Source organism: Amblyomma maculatum, chromosome 10, assembly GCF_055883805.1.
Source record: "Amblyomma maculatum isolate TAMU_Amacu chromosome 10, ASM5588380v1, whole genome shotgun sequence".
NCBI lineage: Eukaryota > Metazoa > Arthropoda > Arachnida > Ixodida > Ixodidae > Amblyomma > Amblyomma maculatum.
In genome coordinates, this window is record NC_139353.1 from 51,228,118 (window position 1) to 51,253,140 (window position 25,023).

The 25,023-nt window shown below is 44.2% G+C and overlaps 1 long non-coding RNA gene and 1 pseudogene across 1 annotated transcript in view; both read right to left on the bottom strand.

Annotated features, from left to right (window-relative positions):
- LOC146176369 (uncharacterized) overlaps positions 1-24,737 on the bottom strand; it is a 36,246-nt gene extending 11,509 nt beyond the window's left edge. Inside the window, exons 1-2 of the long non-coding RNA XR_014701181.1 lie at positions 24,578-24,737; positions 19,564-19,636 (exon numbers count right to left, since the gene is read on the bottom strand). This is a non-coding gene — a long non-coding RNA (uncharacterized LOC146176369). The remainder of the gene's footprint in view (positions 1-19,563; positions 19,637-24,577) is intronic.
- Positions 169-1,165, bottom strand: LOC146176370 (sulfotransferase ssu-1-like; annotated as a pseudogene).
- Positions 24,738-25,023: the final 286 nt, after the last annotated feature.

The following is a 25,023-nucleotide window of genomic DNA, read 5'->3' on the forward strand; positions in this document are numbered from 1 at the left end:
CATAGAATGTAAATAAACACGTCTAGATGTAAAATGTCTGTTTTCTTTTTTCTTGAAAGGTATTAATGGATGCTGTAAGAAACTTTAACTAAAAAGTAATAACGTAAAACTGCTACAGTATAAAAGAAACAAAACAGAATTGCACCACAGCACATTAGGCTTCTGGGAGCAATGTGGTATATTTCTGCTGATTTTTGGCACATTTGCAACATCCACTGAACCCTTACGGAAGGCTCACGTCTTTCCAGAGATTAATGAGGTCTGTGTGTCCTACGGCCTCGGCTATCCTTTTCTTCATTCTCGCAACTTGTTGGGGGGAAAAGTGATTCTTCCAGTCACCAAATTCTCCATTCCGCACGAAGTCTCCAGTCATGGGCGCCTTGTAAAAGTCGAACCCGTTCTGCAAACTTTCAAGCAGTTCCGGCCGGATTAGCTTGAAGAATGGCGATGCTGTCGAAGCCATTCGCCCGACATATAACTGCAAAAGCGTCTTCATGTTTTCAAAATTAGTCTTCTCGAGAATGCCGGTCATGATGGCTGAGTTTTTCTGGAGCGTTTTTTTCCTTTTCGGGGTTGATGAACGCGGCCATCTTCAGAACGTAGCCAGGCGTGTCCCGCATGAGTTCTTCGTACGTGAGGAAAAATATGTTCTCGTCGTTGCGGCGCTCGTACCAGGAGAGCACGCTTTCAAAGTAGTCCCCAAAATCAACCTTACCAGTGAGAAACAGTTCGAAAAACTCCTCGAAGGTGCCATCTTGAAATCTGTACGCTAGAATGTTTCTTGTGTGGTAGTAGTAAGAGACGCAGGTGTCATATGGATTTCTAGCAATGTAAATGTACTTAGCGCCCGGTGAATACGGAGCTAAGTAGAACGGTGAGTGTGTCTTAAATACCGCTGGTCTTGGAGCATACACTGCAGCGTTTGCACCCCTCATCTCCAGCAATGGAAGTCGAATGAGTGGCTCTAGAGGGACCTCTGGGTCTTCTCCATCCATTAAGATGAAGTAGATTATATATGTGCCCATGTAGATCCAGATTTCGGGTAAGCAGCAAGAAAGAGATCTCCACATAGTGGTTTGTATGCGAAAGCAGAGCGTACCGCATCGTCGCGGAAGTGCTTGCCCAAATAGAGACCCTCAATCCTGCGAAAAATCTCAGTCGCCATAGTCAGCTGTTCCTGCTCGAGCAAGCCTGGAAGAAAACAAATGCCTTAGTTGAAGGACATATGTTGAACACGTCGTTTAACGGCACTATATTTGAGTACTTTGAAGAACAAGTGATTTCTATTACTTCAAAATGGCGAGTTCGACTGTTTCTATTGCGCTCCAAATTCGGCTAGTTAACAGAAGCTGATGGGGTTAAAACTTTACAAAATAAGACGCGATATACAAGGAACCTCTTTCACGTTGCGAAAGCCTTCATATGACCGCAAGGTATTCTCTTAGACAAGTTTACAAGATAAAAAAAGCAGTTTCGGTATGCGCGATTTCTTCTCCCTGCTTTGAGTGCCTTACGCTAAGGCCCCACTCCTGCCTTCTTCCACTGTTTATGCTTTCTGGATTTCTTCTTTTTTTGTCCGGTCCTTCTAGCGCGAAACTATTACAGAAATGCTTCACTTTTTTTTTGGCCGGACAATATTTTGTTGTTCATAATATTAGTTTTATGTTAAAATTTCAGTAATGTCGCAAATGTAAGTCAAGATGACCTTTCAAAACATTTAAATATAAATGTAACATATGTGTGCACCATAAATGTAACAGTCATGAACATAGTGGAGGTACCCTACACAATAGGCTGATCACTAAAATGCAAATGATTGGTGTGCCGTGTGAAATTGTACATTGGATATCTTTTTATCTTAAAAAGCGCAAACAGTTCGTTACTGTTGATGGTGCTAACTCTTGTTTATTAAATGTCCTTTCCGGCGTTCCCCAACGTTCCATTTTAGGGCCTACGCTGCTTATTCTGTGTATAAATATTTGATCTTTATATATCTGGTCGAGGCACTGGAACCAACAGTTTCAGTTAGATTATTTGCCGATTACTGTATAATTTTAAAAGATATTAGATCCGTTAATGATCACGTAAGTCTCAACAAATATTTGCAATTTTTGGAACGATGGTGCAATGAATAGGCGATCGCCATTAACTTTGAGAAAACTGTTGTACTTAGCATTACAAATACAATTAAGAAACTTAAATTTCAGTATAACATAAACCGAAACCTAGTCCGGCAGGTAAATGAATATAAATACTTAGGCGTAACGATTACTTCCAGACTAAAATGGACAAAACACATTGACAGTATATGCTCTACCGCACGTAAAGAGCTGAGTTTTCTTAAAACATCGCAAGGGTGAGTGCCCAAGCCCATGAAAACTTAAGGCATACAAAGCAAATATCAGACCCACACTTGAATATGCCTGTGTGGCATGGGACCCTTGTACATCAAATGACACCCAAAAACTCAACGCTCAGCAGCCCGTTTTATTTTTAATCGATACAGACGCCGTGACTCACCTTCATTTATGATTCTTCTTGCCGGCCTTGATCCACTAAGTGAAAGGAGACAGAAAGCCCGTCTAGCCTTCCTTCAATCGTTATATTTTTCCACACTTGGCATTAAACCTGAAACCTACCTGAAAAAAAAATTCCTTCAGACCCTCTCGCCGTAAGCCCTGTCTTGCCTTATCACCTAAATTTGCCGAAATAATATGTACAAATTCTCGTTTTTTCCACGAACAATCGCAGGCTGGAACGCCCTACCGATTGACTCGCCTTTGTTATCACCTCCCAATTGAAGTGTCATGTGTTCTGCTGTGCATTGTATTCTTTGTGTTATCAGTTCATCGCTGTGTAAAATTCTTTGTTTTATTGTTTTCGAACTACATGACAGCTGATGTAAACGACCTCTCCTGCTTGAACATGTAATATGCCTGCAGTATTTCTTAATTAAAAAAAAACTAAGTGTGCAGACTTAGTATGCGACACGGTACGTAACTTGAGCACTTTACCACGGCAAACACAATGAAGGAGACACGTAGGGCTCAACGCGTACCTCTTACCACACATACGTATAAAATTTCATCTCATTGCTCTGAGCCACCAAAGGTTATTCGTCCTCTCGGAAAACGACTTTGAAGCCGTGCTGATGCAGCGAAAATATTGCAGAAGCGCCGCACGCGCCAAGCGGTGATGCATTTTGCTGGCGTGAACTACATTGCGTGCGGTAGTTGACAGTATTCTTCCAGTATCGTGCTTTACTTTGTGGGACTTAATATAATAGGTCATATACAGCAGTCGCCACATTCACTGTTTAATTTGTATACGTTCTGCTGCCATTTAGAGCTGCATGTCTACGCTTTTTATGTTTACACAAAGCCCAAAGTATTTTTGCTGTTGATATTGTTACGGAGCGGCAAGCCGATGAAAACAGAACAGGGAACAGAGAGATGTTCAATAGCCGTGAGATGACGTTTAATGAAATGTTAGCGAACCTAGAGCGAGTGCTCCTGTCGGCGCTACTGCCCACTTCTTCCTCCTTCTTCGTCCGCAACATTACCCGAGACCACCGATCGATCGTCCCGATAGTGGACGAAGACATCTGCCGATGGTGATGAGTCCATGACAAGACGATGGGCGTGTCTGGATGCTTGAAGAAGACGAGGAAAAAGGAAGAAGAGAACGGCTTGCCGGCACGATGATTACCGCCTTTGTTTTTGAAGTAGAAGAAGCAAGCATGGAGACCGGGACACCCAGAAGCCAAGAAACCATGCTTTCTGGTTCACTGCAGTGACTGACTGTTAGGGCACCGCTACGAGCAGAAGGCGTGATTCGGCTAAGTATTGGGCGGCTAGTCCTCTTTTTCTGTTTTCCCCTGCGCATTTGCGCTTTTCACCGTGTTGATAACGCTCACAGAGAGATTGTAACTGTAAAGTGATGTCTACGCAGTCTCCCGGCCAGGGGCGCTCCCCCTGGTCGGCTTTCATTACTCCTCAAGATCTACCTCTGGAAGCGTTCCAACGATCTGGCGTTCCAAACATTCCTGTGGCGCTAGTGCCCAAGGATGGCGGATTTATTAAAATGAATAACCCTGGGACTGTTCGAGCTGCTCTCCAGGCAGCCTCTACCCTGTATGACTCAATCACAGAAGTGAGGCAGTTTGGGCGCGGCGGGATACTGTGCCGATCTCCAGATCTCAATTGCGCGAAGGATCTGCTTAAATGCAAATCATTTGGATCGCTTCAGGTGAGCAGCTTTATCCCTACTCATCTTGCATGCACAAAGGGATTAGTCCGAGGAGTAGACTCTTCTTTAACTCCAGCTGAGACCCTCGACCTTCTTTCGGCGGCTGGTGTGGTAGCGGTGTATCGTTGCAGCCGGGAGGTTAATAATACGCGGGTACCAACAGAGTCGGTGATTGCCACATTTGCGAGAACTTCATGCCCGTCAGAGATAAAAGCATGGCCATTGATCTTCCGTGTGGATCCTCTTAAATCTAAGCCATTGCAGTGCACTAATTGCTGGCGATATGGTCACAGTGCTCGTGGTTGTAAGTCCTCCGTGCGGTGTTCCAAATGTGGCGATGGTCATCATTCGTCATCTTGTTCACAACAAAACGATAAATGCTGCCTTTGCGGTGGAGCCCACGCTGCAAACTCCTTGGAGTGTCCATCTCGAAAACAGGAGCTGCAAATTCTAGAGGTAATAGATAGAAAACGCTGTTCGCGTCGTGACGCTTTAACAGAGGTTAAGGAACGATTACACGGTTATGCAGGTGTATCAGCCCGATCAGGTGTGCCTCTGGATGCATCAATCTCAAAGGCAATAATGACTGCAGTGGAATCATCAATGACTAAAATGGTCGACCGAATAGTTTCTACTGTCACAGAGTGTTTTTCTAACGTTCTGGCAGTTCAGCTAACGCAAGCCCTGCAATCAGGAACAGCCCCTTTCATAGCAAATATGCCCTCTGAAAGCTCTCAACCGCTTGAAAGCACTGCTGTTGCTTCGCCTAACAGGGCTGCTCCTCCAGATGACGATGAAAACATTAATGACGCAGAGATGGTAGAATCAGATGTAAGAATTTTAAAACGGTGTGGGTCTCCCATGTCCAATCATTCTTCTCCGCGGTCCCAACCAAAATCAAAGAAACATCAGCATACATTAAAGCCAAAGGATAATATTTTGGGGCAGGCAGTTGCGGCTGCCAAGATTCCACAATCATAGGGGCACTAAGAGTTATCCAGTGGAACTGTCGTTCAATTCTAACAGCTTCAACAGATTTAGTTTACATGTCTTCTCAATATAATCCACATATAATTATTTTGCAAGAAACTTGGCTAACAGCTGAAAAGCATTTCTATTTACAAAATTATAATTCATTCAGACAAGATCGCCAATCAAAAGGAGGAGGTTTAATTATATTTGTCTGTACAAAATTTTGTCAGAGGGCTAGGATTTCTTTCCAGTTATCTTCTATAGATTGTGAGTTATTGGCCCTAGACTTTGAAATTCCAGGGCACTGTCCGTTTTCATTAGTGAATGCTTATTTCCCTAGCGGTGTACAAGATACAAAACCTCTAGATCTGCTATTAGTTAATTGTCGAAACTCAGTTCTTCTGGCTGGTGATTTTAATTCGCATCATGTGTCATGGGGCTACAAGACAGATAGTTGTGGCAAGCGTCTTTGGGATTGGGTAACAAATAATAACTTTTCCTGTAGAAATTCGGGTTCGGCCACTTTTATAAGAAAACACAGTCAATCTGTGTTAGATTTAACTTTTACCTCTCTCAGTCTCTTCGTTAATAATTGGTCAACACTTGATTGTGGCACCTCTAGTGACCACATACCGATTGCGTTTGAGGTTAATCACCCTCTAACTCCAGCGACTTCTCAGTTGAGGTCATTTATCAACTATAATAACTTTCAGTCAACGTTACGCTCTAATCTTGAATCATTGACTAACACGGATGAAGAACAAAAATCAAAACGCTTATGCTCGGTGATTGAGGATTGCCGTAAGAAGTCTGAGATCTTGGTACGGAGCTCAAAGGTGAATACTTCAGCTGTTTGGTGGAATGCTGATTGTTCCCGAGATTACAGACGTAGAAAGGCGGCATGGAAAAAGCTTCTCCACAACCAGTGCCCGAAAAACTGGCAGGATTACAAGTTCATTGCAGCTACATTTAAACGTACAGTTGCAAAAGCGAAGGACGAGTATGATGCAAAGCATTTTGATTTCCTCTCTAAATCAGGCAATCGAACTGCACTTTTTGGTTTTTTACGCTCGCGGAAAAAGATTCCGCAAGCACAAAATCTACATTCCTTTATTTTGACTCCCCATGAAGCAATAGACACAATTGAAAAAATTGCCAAAGGACTGGAGAAACGTTTCTCGTCTGCACTACCTTCGGGCTCGATATCTGTAATGCCAATGGAACCTGTTATTTATGATCCTCAAATTTCCGTTTCTGAGCTTACTCCAATAGTTATGAGATTACCAGCCGCTGCTCCCGGTCCTGATAAAGTAACTTCAAAAATGTTAAAGATTCTTTTTGACGAGTCACCTCAGACGTTATTAGAGCTAGTAAATTATTCCATTAAACATGCTTGGATACACCCAGAATGGAAACTTGCCAAAATAATTCCTTTACTTAAGAATAAAGGCGGTGCCTTGTCTATTGATAATATAAGACCAATTGCATTAACATCAAACATTGTAAAATTAATTGAAAGAGTCATACTTATACGTGTTTCAGAATTCATGAATAAAGAAAATATCCTCAGTCCTTGCCAAATTGGTTTCCGTCAAAAATGTTCCATCTGGAATGCGCATGCTGATCTCGAGAGTCGAGTTCTTCTAGCGCGGCGCCAAAAAATGCACGCTGCCTTGATAACGCTAGATATAGCCAAGGCCTATGATAGCGTTGAGCATAGCATTCTATTGCAAAAATTAAAATCTCTCCAGTTTCTACATTATTTAGTAGCCTGGATATCCGAATTCCTCCAAAACCGAGAGTTTTACTGTGCATTAAATGGCGTCCATTCTGGCAGATATAAGCAAGCCAGGGGAGTGCCGCAAGGAGCAGTCCTTTCACCAGTCCTTTTCAATATACTACTCAGCTCAATACCTGTTAATCATGACGTTCGCACTTACGTATATGCTGATGATATTGCGTTTTTTGCAACTGCATCGGATATTCAATCCCTTTATCTCCACTTGCAAACGTACCTAAACTCTATTGAGAATTGGTTGTGTGGCTTGCGTCTCACATTAAATGTCAACAAAAGCGCAGTCCTCGTATTTAATATAAAAGATTCTGTAAGTCTGTCTGTAATGTATCAGCAACAAATAATACCACAGGTTAAATCATTAAAGTATTTAGGGGTCACTTATGATGATAATCTTTCATGGCAGCCCCACATTAACCATATTGCTACGAAAGGGGCTCGGGCCGTGGGCATGTTGCGCCGAATTAGTCGTCCCAGTTCTGGAATGCGGAGAGATGTCCTTTTAATGATTTATGTTATGTATGTGCGTCCAATTTTAGAGTTCGGTTCAGTCTTGTTTTCTGGATCAGCAGCTTATAAAATTCGACCGCTTGTTCTTTTGGAGCGAGAAGCGCTTCGTTTGTGTATGGGACTTCCAAAATTTGTTGCCAACAATGTGCTCTACCTTGAAGCCCGGATTCCACCCTTGATATATAGATTACAAATTCTAACCATTCAGACGTACTTAAGGATATATGAATCAGAGTTTCACCGATCTATGTCTGTTTTTTGCTGTCAACCGACCTCCTTTTTCGGTGTCCATTGGTCTAAATTTCACACCCCGCAGGTTGTTATGGTCAAAAATTTGCTGGACCCCTTAAATGTTTCCCTTCCTAGTATTCTACCCATACAAACCATCGGTTCATCTATTAAAATTGTCTTTGACGACATATTCCCGAATAATGCTAAAAACTTATCATCCGTTATTCTAAACGGATTATTAGAAGATCATTTAAGAAGTCTTTCTGCTAGTTTAGTTGTAGCTACTGACGCATCTCAAAGTAATGAAAAGGCGGGAGTGGGTATATATTGTCCACATTTAGACTGGTCTTTTTCTGTCCGGCTTCCGGACTTCACCCCAATTTTTGAGGCGGAGTTTCTGGCGGTGGTACTCGCTCTACGTAAATTAGACTCCTCTTTTTCTAAAGTGGCAGTAATTTCCGACTCTCTATCCTTGTGTTCATCTCTCTCTTCGTCGGTGGATTCTGCAATAGTAAAAACCTTTGTCTCCCTGATCCCAAAACATTTTAAAATTGTACATATGGTATGGGTACCAGGCCACAGCAATGTGGATTTAAATGAATATGCTGACAATTTAGCAGAAGAGTCCCTTAATGGCCCCGTATTATCTATCCTTCCGGCGACCGCGTACATCACCGCAGCGAGGTTTCGAAGAAACGTTCTATTAAATATGAAAAACGGACATCTTTTAAGATCTGAGGACTACCTGCATCTAAATTATTCTTGGAATAGAAAATTATGTCATTCACGGCAACTTGAGATTTCACTAACAAGGCTGCGATGCCGCATCCCACCTTTAAATTTCTATCTTCACAGGTCTGGTTTGGCAATGTCTCCCGTCTGCGCATTTTGCGGTGAACAAGAAACATTAGATCACTTTTTATTGTTTTGCCGCCGCTTTACTACGCTGAGAAAACAGTTGATGGAAAGGCCATTGCAACAGCTTGGCCTTAGTTTAAGCAGCCCGACATTGTTATCATTTGGCGCCACCATCCTTGGGCACAGTCACAGGTCTATTTTTACCGCCATGCAAAATTTTTTACTGCACTCAAATCGTTTTCCTTGCTAAATATTTAAACATCACTTGTCCTACAAATATAGTGTCAATCTCCCGTGAGTGTTACCACTTTCCATATTATATTTCACTTATTTCCCATTTTGTTTCGTTTCCTCTACCCCTCAAATTATTATTAATATATATATATATATATATATATATATATATATATATATATATATATATATATATATATATATATATTTCTTTTTATGCAAGTATATTAAAATAAAAAAAATCTTTGCTACCCAATTCTTGGCCGATCCCCCTCTGTGGGTATGTGCCATAAGTTATTTGGACAACAACAACTACCCATGAACCTTGGCCCAGGACACTTTGAAGCCACAGGTCGCCAAGACCAGATGGCGGAGGCCTAGGCAAGCACCGCATGGCATGGGCCAGGGAGGATGTCTTCAATTGTAGCGGCATCTTCGGTCTTGGGTTTTTGGTCGGCACATCTGTTCAGTGGGGTCACATATGGTCGTTCGGTTCTCTCGTTGTGTCTTGTGGTCATGTGTGGCCGTCTCGAGTCCGTCTCTCCTTCGTCGTATCTTGTGGTCGGGGCGGGGGGACGGGGCGGAGAAACGCGCAAGGTCTTGCTAGGTCGGGCAGGCTGGGGACCAGCCAATCGATGCCTCGTAACCTTCAGGTGATGGTACAAGACGTCACAAGTCACAGAAGCTCCGGGAAAACATGAGGGGTGATAATGACATACTTGGCACCTCCAACCAAATGTTACGCAGCGGCAAGCCGATGAAAACAGGAGAAGAGGGAACGGGAGATGTTTGATGACCGTGAGATGGCGTTTAATTTAATCTTAGCGGGCCTAGCGCGAGTATAATGTAGTATAGTAAACTGCAGTGCGAGTGCTCCTGCCCGCGCCACTGCCCGCGCCACTGCCCGCGCCACTGCCCGCGCCACTGCCCGCTTCTTCCTTCTTTCTCGTCCGTAACAATATGTTCGCGCGCGAAGCTCGAAAGTGTGTTTATAGCATTCTCTCCAGGGCTAGATGAAACCTTAGCTATCTAGAATAATCGCAGTCATGCGGAAGTGATCATACTGTGTCCGGTACGATGATATTCGGTTTTTCAACCCCGTCTTGAATGCTGGTTCTCAACATAAAACATGCTCGGCAGAGACAGACGGGTGTGCTGTTGTTCATAAACGACTAATCACTTTGGATGCTTTCTTCTCCATTCACTTGTACATTACCTTGGTCACCTGGTCAGCTCACTGAAGAGTTTGCATTAGAAGGCTTTCGGTCATTTCCTGTCTAACAGACTGCGTTCACAAATGGCAAACAAAATGCTAAATTGCTTTCTAGTCCATCGGTGCCCCATCAGCAGCAATGAAGAATTTCGATCATATTTTGTATATATACATCTTCATAGGAGAAAGCTACTTTTACTATCACAAAATATGGCTTGACATTTAAATTTCCCAGTGCGTCAAACGAGTTTAATGTAACGCAAATCTTCGCGCATTGAAATATTGCCAATTGTGTGGAAGATACCATTACGGTGTCTGTACGCACCACTAATGCATCGCGTGTAGAGAAACTTCCGGAATTCGCGATTTAAATGAAAAGCCCCATTCGGAGAAAAGATTTTGATTGGAAGTTAATAAATGAAAGGGGGGAATGCTACTTAGCGACCCACAGCCGAGGGAGTGGGCCCGGGGAGACCCCCCGTATCTCCCCTAGAACTTGGCGGAAGGTACAGGTTGTAGGGAAAGGGGAAGTAGCTATAAAGGTAGGGTAATGGGAGTTTGAAGGGGAATGTGGGGTGCGTAACCGTCATCGCTACAAGTCTTCTGGCCACAAAAAGTCTGAGCTGAAACGTCTGGGCGCGTAAAATGCGACATCTTACTTGCAGCCACAAAGCGAGGCGCCTGAGTGCGTACCACGCATGAATGTGTAAAGTCCAGATATTATATCTCTTCTCTAAGTATAGAAGCCGAAAATTTGTGAGGAAATTGAAATTCAAAATATATCTGCACAGAAAAAATTATAATTCTACATGCGTGGTTCGTCCTTGAAGGAAAATGCGTGGCTATATGAAATTCCGATCCAGTTTTTACTTGCAACCGACGTTCAGTTCCATCCAAATACTGCTATTCTAGCGCATTTTTCAAAAGAATTACTATCGGTCACAAAAGTGTTGTCATGTAATATAGTTGTTGCTGTATTGCTACAGTTATTGCTATAGTAATAAATAACGAACTTTATGTTCATATGCAGGGCAAGAGTTGAGTATAGTTTTATGGGCATAAAAAATGGCAATCATTTTTAGAGACCATTTTTTGAAAGGTTATGTTTATCTTGATATCAATGTGTTTGTTTTCTTTTTCAAATGTCTTAAGTCCAGCATACATATCAACAGCTCAAATGGAGTGAAAACGCTAGGCCAAAGGACTCACTTAAGCAATATGATCGTTCTCTGATCACGGAACCACACTATGCATAATAGGCTATTTCTAAAGAACAAAGTTTGATATAAAACAAAAGAAATCCTCTATCTCTTTTTGTTCGGCACATCCAAGTAGTTATAAACGTCGACTTAATATGTGTTGGAAGCAGTTCGTCTTGTAATTTTCATATCTTAAGCCCCCCCCCCCCCCCCTCAATTACCTTTAATGCAATATTTCGCTTAAGTGATACACTCTGAAGGGCTGGTTGGTTCATAATAATTGAACGAATAAAATTGCGCGAAAAAGACGGGACTGCGTCTTGTTTTTGCCTGTGTGTTTTTTACGTCCCGTCATTCTCGCCCCGCTCGCACGCGGTTCTAAAATCACGAACAAAAGCTTGTGCCCTGGGGAATTTGCAAGAAAAAGCTACAGGACTTGTTCGGGAAACCCATTGGACGGGCTCTCGCAGCCAAAATTAAAATTTCGTCTCGCGCCCAATCCCCCATCGTTACAACAGTGCAGAAGTGGAATTTTTAAAATATGCAATTAAAGATAATATTGTCCTAAAACGCCTTGTTAGCACTTGCGTATAGCCTTGCATCAAGAATGGCTGTGTGTGTCCTAAACAAGGTTGTCGTACAAATTGTGCAATTGTGCAAAACCCTATGTACAAGAGGTGTTTGTTACACGTAAGCTAATATGGAAGGAGCAAATTTTATAGCCGTTGTAATTACACTGTGAGTAAAAAACAAAACCAGCTGTGACGCACATTATAGGGTGTTGTTATTTCGTTTCTTTGAAGAAAGTATTTTATTCTTCAAAAATAGTCTATTGATGCAGTTCATTGCTCCGACACAAGGAATAGCATAATATCGAAGTGTACCGTTAGAGTAACCTTTTCTCTGCAATTGAGCTGTTGGTTTGTTTGGCTAATTTGTTACACTTAGGGAAAGTCAATTAAAAAGCGCTTTGATGTCAAGATAAACTTAACCTTTAAGAATAGTGGGTGCTTGAAAACGATGTTTATGCTTCATCGCCATAAAGTGGAAAATAAATCGTTCTCAGAGTTCCAAACAATGCCTCTCTTTACACACGTCATGCCACAAATGTACAATAGAGCTCAGTTTTCACATAAAATTTATTACACTACTTAAAAACAGTTTGTCACTTCTAATTATTCCTTGAAGACTGCGTAAGCATAGCAGAATGAACAGGAAGCGTTTGATTCAAACTGTAATTGCTTCTACGTCCCGCATATTCCTTAAGTAAAACTCGCCTTGAATAGCTTTTTTTATCAGCACTCTGCCGAAAAAGAAACTTATTCTTTGATTTGCACACAATTTTCTCTCCAGTGAAAAGATGTTATAGACGGAATTCAGCCACCCACATACAGTCCGCATTGATGTTGCTGGCTTCATGGCTTGTTCAAAGGTTCCGCATTATAACGATTCATGTCGAATATCATCTTCATCCCTTCCCTAATTCATCTGAGGCCCGGATTTCGTCATCCAGAAACATCAAAAAACTGAAGACTACTGTACTCACACGTAAACGTAGGCAAGAAACTGACGTGTGTAGACGATACCCTAGTCTCGACTGTCCAGACGGAAGTCTCTTGCCAATGCAAAGAATTTGCACTTCGATCCAAATCTTTTGACTCACAAAGTAAAACGGATTTCAACCCTTCTTCTAACAAAAGTTAATATCATGTATCCAGGCGCAGTTACAAACTGCTTAAAAGTCATTGCTGGTGCATGACCACCCATGAAGCGAGAAATCTAAGAATGTTACTACGCTATGGTGACGACAATCCGCTAGTCAAGAAGGCAGAGGAGGCCTTCTTACAGAAAAACTTCAATGGAAGACTAAGCTCACAAATAACTAAAATCTAATTGTGACTACTGCAACATGGCACACCGGCCTTCGGATAAAAAACCGCCCATTGCTTTTGAATATGTAGACTTGAAACTGACGAAGGAAATTATAAATGTGACGGAAAAATTAAAACCTACCGTTTCGAAAGCATATAATCAGTTCCGAATGGATATCATATTCCACGTAGGTATTTTGATCTTGTGCGGCAAATCTAATTTGCCAACTCCTGCAGTGCTAATACAAGTTAGCATGTTAATTTACATGTTTTCATTAAGAAAACGCGGTAAACTGAAAACAAGGTCATCCACCCTCCCGGCTCTGAATACAAGCTAAAAGCCCCACCATGAATTTTCTTCAGGCTGGGAAACTACTCATAATTTGTCGGGACTCTCATGCCGAATCTTTTACCATCGTCGACGACAGTGTGAATACGTACTATGCTAGCACATCAAGTGAACCAATGTGCGCTCATATTGAAAGAACACAGTAAAATTATAAACAAAGCCAGCCACAACGGCCGGCATTCTTTCGCTGTTCTTTCGCGTCGGATAAAAATGGCACTAGGCGCCGCCAGGGTGATGCAGTGGTTACGGCGCTCAACTACTGCGCCCAGGAACGCGGGATCGAATCCCGGCCTCGGCGGCCGCTTTTCGATGGAGGCCAAAAGCAAGGTGCCCGTGTGCTGTGCGATGTCAGTGCACGTTAAAGAACCCCAGGTGGTCGAAATTTTCGGAGTCCTCCACTACGGCTTCTCTCATAGCCTGAGACGCTTTGGGACGTTAAACACCACGAACCAAGCCAAACCAACAATGGCACTAGGCTTAAAAAGCAATGAATGGTGGGAAGGTCCGCAGGGCACTTATTGTTTTCTTTCTAAACTTTTTGCGAGCCTTCGAAAGGTTGCTTTTTGTCTTTTGTACCGATGAAAATTTCTTCAGCTTGTATTGTGATCTATATTCTAACGCGACAACATTGAGTGTCCAGTTCATCAAAAGTCTTGTTTCGGCATTCTAATCGTCATAAGCCGCAAAACAGGACTGGTTGAGCGGTTCGTGATGTCACATGACCTTTGGCAGGTAAACCCAAACACCTATGAGAATCATACAGTGCAATAGTGATTCATCACTTCCCAATTTCGCGTCAGTCTACAAGGTTGCAACATAACACAAAATATACTTTAAATAAAGCACCATGCGTGTGCTGATATAAAGCTGGAACGTGAATAAAACGTCATCATGACGTCTAATAATGTAGACTCATATCGCTCATCAGAGTACGGCGAAAGACGAGAATTTCATTCGGGACATTTGGGTCGCGATTGTGGCAAGCTACGGCTAAACCATAGAGGCACCTCTGTTTGTCTTAGCTGAAATGAGGCCTTCTGCGTCATATGGCAAATAAAGTAAGAAAGGCAATTTTTGTGTTAATGACATCACATATATAGAGGACCCAGGACACTAAGATGCCATTCACACTTTGGCCCCCAAGCCCAAAAATGTGGCTTTCCTTGGTGTGATTTCTACGAAATAATGCGAGCATGCCGAACTGTTCTTATTGCGCTCTCAGGCGCACCGACCGAATTAAGTAGGTGTGGTGCGAGCGGCCTTTGATTAAAAGGGAATTATTTTACGAACATATATTTCAAGCATTCCCTGCTTTATCAAGCATGTGAATACTTTAACAAAGCAGTCAACAATGAAGAGGAAGAATTTCACCACCTCTTTCAAGAGTGGTGAAATATACATTTCACTGACAACGTCGTGGACTAGCAGCCATCGACGAAATATACATGCGTATGTTTACTGCCGACGTCAAATAATTGCGAAAAGGTTTCTAAAGAAAAATATGCATTCACAGTGTTCCTCTGAGGTTGCACTGCAAATACTGTCAAATTGGATTTGTCAAATAGCCTGTCAGCACATAACACTATGAAAATATTAGCAGTGCATATTTTTTATACGCGTAGTAGAAGAACCCCAAGGCAAACATTTTCTGCTCACTTCCATAGAAAACGAATTTAATGTTCGGACCAAAATCTACTTTCTTGCAAAGCCGACTGGAAATAACTTTCTAGGTTATTGGACAATCTTTTGCATTAGGCAACGTCGTGAACATTATAGGACAATGTAATATAAGATGAGCAGTTCTCAATATTCGCTCAGATGGAGAAAACTATCGGTAATATACTGCATTTCATGACATGCGGTAGACTTTGATTTCAATCACTTTCGGTAGTGTAGTCATAAATCTATGAATATCATTTGTACCACTTAGGTTACCTCAACATATTCGCCTGCTGTCTCCCCAATAAAACTCTACTTTTTTGAATGCTAACGTAGATAGTGCAAGCACGAAAATACTTTCGGAAGCTTAAGGTTTTGTTCACGCAGCTGAGTTATTTTAGGAGTGATAAGGCTTCCACGTACGGCAGGTATTTCTCTTTTTCTACTCTTCTCCCTTCTTCTCTCGTATAGACTAGTGTTGGTGATCCCCGCTGCGTTCCTCACACAACAAAACATTGCTTTGCGGAGAGGAGAACTCCCCTTATGAGACTGTACATATTTATAACTTGTTTACAGCAGCGTTATCAGATGCGACATCACAACATAAAAGCTAAGCTGCAAATGGGTGGACGTTCGGAGGTCACAGGCTAGTAGAATCAGGCCTTGGCATCCTGCTACACTTCAGGTCGCAGTCCCTCGAGACCTCCGTTAGCCTAGCCTCCCTCTTCGGACAGCCCGTCTGCACTCGACTGTCGTCCGAACGCCACTCTCCAAACGCTCGCTTCCTTCGCCGTTTTCAAAATAGACCAATCAACTACAGGCAACTCTGTGGCCAGTAACATGCAATTTTTCAAAATGCGCTGGTCAATCACTATGCCACATATGCCCCTCTTTTGCGCATGTTACAGTATAACACAAAACATACACAAAGCAGCGAGTGGTAGAGCACGCAGCCACACCCACTTCCAATTTACACTCTCTCCAAAATCTTCCCTCAGCTCTCACAAGAGGTGTCAAGCAGTCGCCAAAATAAACAGCGCCGACAGTTTCACTTCCAAAACACACAGCACACAAATCTCAGGCACGCACATTCCGGACGCTGACCTAGGTCGGTTGCGCGTGGGCGGCCATTTCAAAGAAACGGATGTCCAAGCGCCTTTCCGAAAAGGCACCGATAATGGCTCCCTTTGTTACGCGTTCACCCAGCCCGCGTGTTTCGCCGCGTTTCGGGGATTTACAGCCGTCCTCGCCATCTTCACTCAGAGCGAGACACAGGCAGAGCAAATAGCGCCGATCCAACAACTGCGCTTACTTAGGCTGCGCAGTTTTGCCTCCTCCGCGACACGGTCGAAGCGCGACTTTCCCGAGAATAGGAACCGACAGAACCGGCATTGTCGCCCGTTCCCATGTGTTCGGATATCACTACCGAGGAGCGGCCGCCTGCGCGAGCCTCATACATAACCTCGCGTCAAGCCGCCACTCTACTTTGGCCACTCCTCCGGACTCTCCCCCGCGACACTGGACCCGCGGTGAACACTTTCTCTATGTTTATGGGAGAAGGCTGCTCACTTAATACATCCCCATCGAGAATGTTGCGCGTACACTTGCTGTACGCTCACCATAAATCTCCAGCAACGAGGTGGTAGGGGGGTCCACCGTGGTTTCTCGCACACCACACAAAATAAAAACACAGTGCACAAAACAGCAGTGCAACCTGCAGACTTCCACATTCCGTACCGAGATGTGTGCCTGCACAAAAATGCTTCGCCTGCACGTACACAAGCTGTAAATAGGTCAGACGCTCAACAAGGCAGCACTGCTTGGAGTACATAACACAGCACAAGGCGACAAAATGGAACACTGCATGATAAATCACAAAGATCAGAAGTTCACACATGACACGCGTCCCACACATTAATGACTGTCCATTCCCTGTTCAAGGTATCTTAGATCAATAGCCGACACTCCCCCACTCTCATTCACTGCCCCAGCTCATGGTCGAGGCACAGGAAACCTATACACCTGTCACAAAGTGGCAGTGGCAGAGTGCACGGAGGAAGACTGAACATTAATCTCTCAACGCTAATCGCCGGTATCAAACACATTTACTGCTCGCATGGCAGAGACGAGCCGCAGCATGCAAGATGATCGCACGCGTCCTGCTTCTTTACGGTGCCGCTCTCTTGCATCACAAAAGACGCTAGCTGAGTGCGGACACGGCCCACACGCTTCCACAAAAACCCGAATAAGAATTCACCCAAAACGTGACCTTGAAACTATTGCCTGGTTCAAGGCTCTCATTGCAAGGAGGCTCAGCCTTAGCGATCCGCCCTTTACGGAAATGCGTATCGATGCCCCACCGCTGGTCGTGGTCCATCGCTACCTGCGGCAATGTTAGTTTGCGGCTTTCAAAGCGTGGGACACAATTTTCGTCGTCATCGCTAAGACTTCACTCATCTACATTTTCACATGAACCCGTGCTTTCTGGGTCGGGATCGCCTCGTCTAACCAGCTACGCGGCTGGCTCCTTAGATGTTACTACTGTTGTCGCGATCACTGTCTTTGCTATGCCGGTCTCGACATAGCCTGCCTGGCACTCTGTCACTTCGGTCGAGAGCGCATCTTCAGTCCTCGAGCCGGCCATATAATTGGCGTTTTAGCTCTCATTGGCATCATCAGCATCGTAAGCACATTCGTCTACTTCGAAAGACTCGGCCTGCACATTTTGATCAATTAAGGTCAACTTTACAGGCCCCTCCGTAAAGCACACCTCTACCTCAGGGATAGGACACTTCCCCTCTCTCTCAACACTCGTTGATCCCATGCCTCGCGTCTCCTCGGTGCACACTACGACTTCTCTCTCCGCATCAGTGCAAACAACAACAGCACTCTCCGCAGGAAACCGGTATTCTTCTTGGACGTTATCTGCGAGAACGAACTCAATGCCGCTGCTGGTGCTCACCTCACCGACTGCTTCGACCAGCGATTCATCACAGCCATCTGGGCCAGTGTGAACCTGAGTCTGCACCGGCTCCGGTAGTTCACGCAGTGCTTTCCGTGAGCGCCTCTCCTCAAACCTTTGTCCTTTCATGCCTTAGCGCTTCCTTGGTTATGGCTATCCGGCGCTGGAGGTCGCGTATACGCGTGTCGCTTTTCTCCTCTTCCTTGGCTCGGTCAGCTTCTGACATCGGCGCATACCGAGCGTAGTATGCCAATCATAATCACTCTACCAACCTATATGCAGCCATTGTGCATTATTTTACATACACCCTGCGACTCATGCGCACACGCCGAGGCAAGTAAAGTGAGACTGGAGACACTCGCTCAGTTGTCGGGCTGTCAGTCATGGAGCTTGTGAAGTTTTAACACGCAGGTGCCCACAAAAAAAGGTCCGTCGCATCGTTGTCGAAGCGCTCGGCTCCTATTCTGGGCAGGTTCTCGCTCCCCGGCGTTGTCGGGAAGCCTTGGCTTCTGAAACTTCTCGCTAAGAGGTCTCCTCACTGTCGCCTGTTCTCTGCGGTCAGTAGCGTCGATCCACGAGGCAACTCAAGTTCAGACTTCTGCCTGGTCAGCTTTGGCTCGCCGGGATAGTGTGCCACCCTATTTATTTGGGCAGTTTTATTACTTATTTTTATTTTATTTGCTTATTTTATTTATTTATTTAATAGATATTTATTTGTTTATTATTTTAGTTATTTTTGTTATTTGAACTGTTTTAAGGTTTTTGGGTTACAGTCTGTATTTGCAACCACCAGAGATATATTTAGGAGCAGTTCGACTACTGTTCCAAAGGACGCGAGATCGAATCCCGGCCTCGGCGGACGCTTTTCGATGGAGGCGTAAAGCAAGGCGCCCGTGTGCTGTGCAATGTCAGTGCACGTAAAAGACCCTAGGTGGTTGAAATTTCTGGAGTCCTCCTCTACTACGTCTCGCATAGCCTGAGTCGCTTTGGGACGTTAAAACCCACAAACCAACCGATATATTTAGCAACAATTCCAATAGTCAAAAATGGACATGTCTATAGAACTTAAACTAGCCAAATGCTTCTAAATAATCAGCTGATGTTGCTGTTAAGCATTTGGTTTGAGTTTTCATAAAAATATGAAATGATACTGAAGCGCCTGTTTGACCAACGCACAATTTGTGCTGGTGTAACTTTCTCGCCAGCAAGCCTACACCTAAAGATAACATGCGCTCATACTCTGAAAGTGCCCGTAATGGCCCGCCAGGAAGGCGTCTTCAGTAGAGTTCCTCTGCCTTTTGTAAGATTCGCAAGGGAACATTTGACTCCCTGGGTGGGCTTAGACCTGATGCCATACCGTAGTGGAGCGGTACGTCATTGTACAGCCTTCACCTTTGATGTCTTTTTCTATAATATTTCAATGAAATTAGTATTTACAAATACTATATCGGCACCACCCTACCTCGAGGAAGAAGACGACACCCGTACACCACCACCCCTCCTTGGGAAGCCTCATTTCTTCTGCAGGGTTTAACCTATTAAATGAAGAAATAAAGACAGCACTCGTACCGGTAGAAGAGAAAAAGTAAAAACACACATAAAATAAAAACACTGGCGTTTCAGCACCGCTACGTATGCCTTGTTCACAATAAAGATGAAACAAAGTGGGTCCTTGTTCAGGAAACTTCATAACGAACAGCCGATCATGTTTCGTCTTCATTCTGAACAAGGTACCCGTAGCAGTATCGAAATGTGAATGCTTTTATTTATTTATTTTTTTTTTCAACTGCTACCTCAGCGAGTGCTGTTTTCATCAGTTCCACGGAAAACGCTATCAGAACGCACGTCGCTAAAGCAATTCGTCTTATCCTTCCTATTCTTCATACCCATAAACAAGGGGCTGCTGCGTCACGTTTCTTCCAGGCCACAGAAAAAAAAACCTGTCCTGTAACTTTCTTTGTGCAGCGGTGCAGCGGTGCAGCGGTGCAGCGGTTCATGGTGCAGCGGTGGCGTAGCGGTAGAACATCCGCCTTGCATGCAAGAGGACCGGGGTTCAAATCCCGGTGCCGCGCAATTCTCCACCGGATGAAAAAAAAAAAAAATCCGCGTGTCGATGGAATTGCATAAACAGGTTTGGGGTGCGACCTGATGCCGGTGAACACCTCCGGCAACGCACTCCCTCACCAGAACAGGAGTTGGCCACCCTGGGGCAGTAATTGGCCGCAACCTCCTATGATAAGCTCCACAAAACCCCGGCCCTCAGTCACCAGCGGCTGCGGAACAACTGACCACGGCGGCGGTCAGACCTGTGACGCAGCAGGGGGTGCTAAGAAAGCCTGGCTCCGCTGGACAGGCCGCCATTGGAAACTGACCCTGGCAACGTTTAATGCTAGAACCCTAGCTAGTGAAGCTAGCTTAGCAGTGCTGTTAGAGGAACTAGAGGGCATGAAATGGGATGTCATAGGGCTTAGTGAGGTTAGGAGGCCGAATGAGGCATATACTGTACTGAAGAATGGGCATGTACTGTGTTATCGAGGCTTACCAGAGAGGCGACAACTAGGAGTAGGTTTCCTTGTCAATAAGTATATAGCGGGTAATATAGATGAATTCTATAGTATTAATGAGAGGGTTGCAGGCATCGTAATTAGGCTTAATAAGCGGTATAAACTGAAGGTTGTACAGGCCTATGCACCTACATGTAGTTATGATGACCAGGCAGTTGAAAGCTTCTATGAAGATGTAGAATCGGCAATGCGAAAAGTAAAGACGCAGTATACTGTACTAATGGGCGATTTCAATGCCAAGGTAGGGAAAAAACAGGCAGGAGACAAGGCAGTAGGTGACTATGGCATTGGCTCTAGGAATAGCAGGGGGGAGTTACTAGTTGAGTTTGCAGAGCGCAATAACTTACGAATCATGAATACCTTCTTCAGCAAACGGAAGAGCCGGAAATGGACATGGAAAAGTCCTAACGGAGAGACTAAAAATGAAATCGACTTCATAATGTGTTCAACCCCCGCCATTGTGCAGGATATAGAGGTAATCGGGAAAGTGCGATGCAGTGACCACAGGATGGTGAGGTCCCGAATTAGCCTAAATCTGAAGAAGGAACGCAACAGATTAGTAAGAAAGAAAGCCATCAACAAATTAGCGGTGAGGGGGGGGGGGGCGCAGAAGAGTTCAGGATCTCGCTACAGAATAGGTATTCAGCTCTAACTGAGGATGGCGACATTACCATAGAGGGAAGGAACAATAATTTCAGAGATATCATTACTGAGTGTGCGGTAGAAGTAGGCGGTAGGATAGTTAGAGAGGATACCGGCAAGCTGTCTAAGGAGACGAAAGATTTGATTAAGAAACGCCAGAGTATGAAAGCTTCCAATCCAACAGACCAGATCGAATTGGCCGAGATATCAAAGCTAATCAATAAGCGCAAGGTGGCCGATATAAGGAAGTATAACATGGAGAAAATTGAGCATGCTGTAAAGAACGGGGGAAGCCTTAAAGCGGTAAAGAAGAAATTGCGCATAGGCAAAAACCAGATGTATGCGATAAGGGACAAGGCGGGCAACGTCATCACTAATATGGAAAAGATAGTCAAAGTAGCCGAGGAGTTCTATACAGATCTCTACAGTAGTCAGGACCGTAATGAGATTGGCGGTAGGGAAAAACAGTCAGACGTTCTACCAGTGACGAAGGACGAGGTCAAGAAAGCACTAGAAACTATGAAAAGGGGGAAATCAGCTGGAGAGGATCAGATAACTACAGATTTGCTGAAGGACGGGGGGGATATCGTGCTAGAAAAACTGGCTACTCTGTATACGCAGTGCCTGGTGTCATCGACGGTACCGGAACCATGGAAGAATGCAAACATTATCCTCATTCACAAGAAAGGGGACTCTAAGGACCTTAAAAATTACAGACCAATCAGCTTACTGTCTGTTACGTATAAGGTATTTACTAAGGTAATCGCTAATAGAATCAGGACAACCTTAGACCGCAATCAAGCAAAGGATCAAGCAGGGTTTCGGAAACGGTACTCTACTATCGATCATATCCATACCATCAATCAGGTGATAGAAAAATGCTCGGAATATAACCAGCCCTTATACATAGCATTCATTGATTACGAAAAAGCATTTGACTCAGTTGAAACCTCGGCGGTGATGCAGGCATTGCGAAATCAGGGGGTAGACGAGCCGTACGTGAAAGTGCTGGAAGATATATATAGGGGCTGCACAGCAACCATAGTTCTGCATAAAGAAAGTAACAAAATTCCCATAAAGAAAGGTGTTAGGCAAGGAGACACAATCTCCCCAGTACTATTCACAGCTTGCTTAGAGGAAGTATTCAGAGACTTGGAATGGGAGCAGTTAGGGATAAGGGTAGATGGAGAATACCTCAGTAATCTGCGATTTGCTGATGACATTGCCTTGCTAAGCAACTCGGGGGATGAACTGCAAATAATGATTGATGACCTAGACAGGAAAAGTAGAAAGGTAGGCTTGAAAATCAATATGCAGAAGACTAAGGTAATGTTCAACAGCCTCGGGAAGGAGCAGCAGTTTACATTAGGTAGCGAAATACTGGAAGTAGTAGGCGAATATGTCTACTTAGGACAGGTAGTAACCGCAGATCCGGACCACGAAAAGGAAATAACAAGAAGAATACGATTGGGATGGAGCGCATTTGGCAAGCACTCGCAGATTATGACTAGCAGCTTACCGGTATCGCTCAAGAGGAAAGTATACAACAGTTGCATCTTGCCTGTACTCACCTATGGGGCTGAAACGTGGAGGCTAACCAAGAGAGTTCTACTTAAGTTGAGGACAACCCAGAGGGCTATGGAGCGAAAAATGGTAGGGGTAACATTAAGAAATAGAAAGCGTGCAGAGTGGGTCAGAGAAATAACTCAAGTTACCGACATTCTAGTAGAAATTAAGAAGAAGAAATGGACATGGGCAGGACATGTAGTGCGAAGAGAGGATAACCGATGGTCGCTGAGGGTAACAAACTGGATTCCAAGGGAAGGAAAGCGTAGCAGAGGGCGGCAGAAAGTTAGGTGGGCGGATGAGATTAAGAAGTTCGCAGGGGTCAAGTGGATGCAGCTAGCACAAAACCGGGTTAAGTGGAGAAATATGGGAGAGGCTTTCGCCCTGCAGTGGGTATAATCAGGCTGATGATGATGATGATGTAACTTTCTTAAAGCAATCACTTTCAGAGATCAGCCACGTCATATCCAGCTATCCTCACTGAGTGACAACGCTATGACACGTCGGGTAATCATCATACTTGTCATGTACAATATTTCTTCGTCAGCAACAGACGGTATGTTACCATCATATTTAGTAATTTTTTTATAAAATTGAACTGCTTTTCTTCACCATGGACACCGGCAAAAATATTTAGCCTGTCTACATGGAGTAAGGATGCCAAAACAGAGATATGGACGGGATCGAACCATTACGCTATCGCGTTATATACTTATGGGCGGTGATCAAGTGTCTCAAACTCATGGCCTCACATTTCAAAAATGCAGTTGATCATTTGATAACCACCCCAATCTGAATTTGCTTTCCTATAACCACGGGTATGGAAACATTTACCAAACAGGTGTGGTAAGCAAGGGCGCCGCCCTATCTTTTGTGAACAAAAACAAGCTAATACTCGTCATTGCGTGGAGATAAAAGTCTAAATAAGAAAATTACCTATTTGCATAGTTGGCCAAACGCGACCCAGGTGCGCTGGGCTGCTTAACCCTGCTTTACTTTTCTATGCACGTTTACGCTGTGTATGATTCGCCCTGCTTGGCTGTTAAGAAAGATACTCGAGCAGCAAGAAAGCATGCTTGGACGCGAGAACCCGTTAGAGTGCGGCGGTGAGCACAACTGTCTGACGATTAGGCGAGCGACGCCGAGCACAGTCCTAAGGAACACCGCGCGTACGCGCTTGGTGTGTGCCGCTTGATGGCCGACTGACGCAGGGTTAGAGGGGCCGGAGCTAAAGGTGCGCGAGCGACACTCTACTGCTCAATCAGGAGTAACTCACGATTTTACAATCTTGGCAAAACACTGCTCGCCGCCGGCCGCAGCTGTGAAACGCGCCACTTTAACAATACTTTCAGCTGTCCAGCCTCTCCGCCGCCTAATTGGCCTAACTGCTTGACGCGCGCTTGGCAATCTTCTCTTTCTTAGACATCTTGGGCCCTTAGCAAGCCACTCAGAAATTTAAATGTTACTTCATCCTATGAGCATAATTAGCATAGCTACTTGACGCGCGCTTGAAAATCTTCTCTTTCGTTGACACCTTGGGCCCTTAGCACGCAGCTCAGCAATTTACATATAACATCACCTTGTGAGCATATTTGGCCTAGCTGCTTTACGCTCGAATGGCAATCTTCTCTTTCGTTTATCGCACCCTTAACAAGCCGCTCAGTAATTTAAATGTAACGTCATCTTGTGAGAATATAGGCATACCTGCTTGACGCGAGCGCTTGACAATCTTCTCTTTTGTTGATACCTTGGGCTCTTAGCAAGCCGCTCAGTAATTTAAGTATAACGTAATCTTATGAGCATAATTGGCCTACGTCCTTTACGCGCGCTAAGCCATCTCTTCCGTTCACACCTTGGGCCCTTAGCAAGCCGCTCAGTAATTTAAGTGTAACGTCATCTTATGAGCATATTTGGCCTAACTGCTTGACGCGCGCTTGACAATCTTCTCTTTCGTTGACACATTAGGACCTTAGCAAGCCGCTCACTAATTTATATGTAACATCATCTTGTTAGCATAATTGGCCTAGATTTTGGACGCTCCCTTGACAATCTTCTCTTTCGTTGACACCTCGGGCCCTTATTAATCCGCTCAGTAACTTAAATGTAACGTCATCTTGTGAGCATAATTGGCCTAGCAGCTTGACGCGCGC